Here is a 774-nt window from a genome sequence, read left to right on the forward strand (position 1 = left end):
CCCTCCCTCCCTCCTTCCTCCCTCCCTCCTTCCTCCCTCCCTCCTCCCTCCCTCCCTCCTTCCTCCCTCCCTACCTCCCTCTCTCCCTTCTCCCTCCCTCCCTCCCTCCCTCCCTCCCTCCCTCCCTCCCTCCCTCCCTCTCTGTCTCTCTTTGAGATAGGGTTTCTCTGTATAGCCTTGTTGTAAAGGGAAGCCTTCCTGCCAGCCTGGTTCTAGAGCCGCATCAGTCCCAAATAAACACACAGGAGGCTATATTAATTATGAAGCTGTTGGCCTTGCTTGTTTCTTACTGGCTAGCTCTGACTTAAGTAATTACCCCGTAATTGTTAATCTAAGTATGTCTCTTACCGGAGAAGTTTCCGGGCTTCCTACCCCATGGCGTTACATCTTGACTCTCTGTGTTTCTCCTTCCCAGAGTCCTCCTCGACTCCTAGTCCCACCTATCTTGGTTCGCTATTGGCCAACAGTGCTTTATTGACATATACACAGGACTTCCTCCATCACCTTGTCTGTCCTAGAACTCACTTTGTAGACCAGGATGGCCTCAAACTCACAGAGATCCACCTGTCTCTGCCTCCTAAGTGCTAGGGTTAGAGGCATGTATTACCGCTGCCTGGAAGAGACCCTATTTCAAAATCCAAACCAAACAAAAGATTGTTCCTCAGCTTCCAACCCACGGGCAGGTGAACACTCCTGAACTGGGCAATAGGCAGAGGGAGGGGGATGAAGTTGTTGGGGAGCGCTCTGAGCAGAGAGGAAACCACACGTGTCTCC

The sequence above is a fragment of the Mesocricetus auratus genome, unplaced genomic scaffold (genome assembly GCF_017639785.1).
Source record: "Mesocricetus auratus isolate SY011 unplaced genomic scaffold, BCM_Maur_2.0 Super-Scaffold_100019, whole genome shotgun sequence".
In the NCBI taxonomy this organism is placed as follows: Eukaryota; Metazoa; Chordata; class Mammalia; order Rodentia; family Cricetidae; genus Mesocricetus; species Mesocricetus auratus.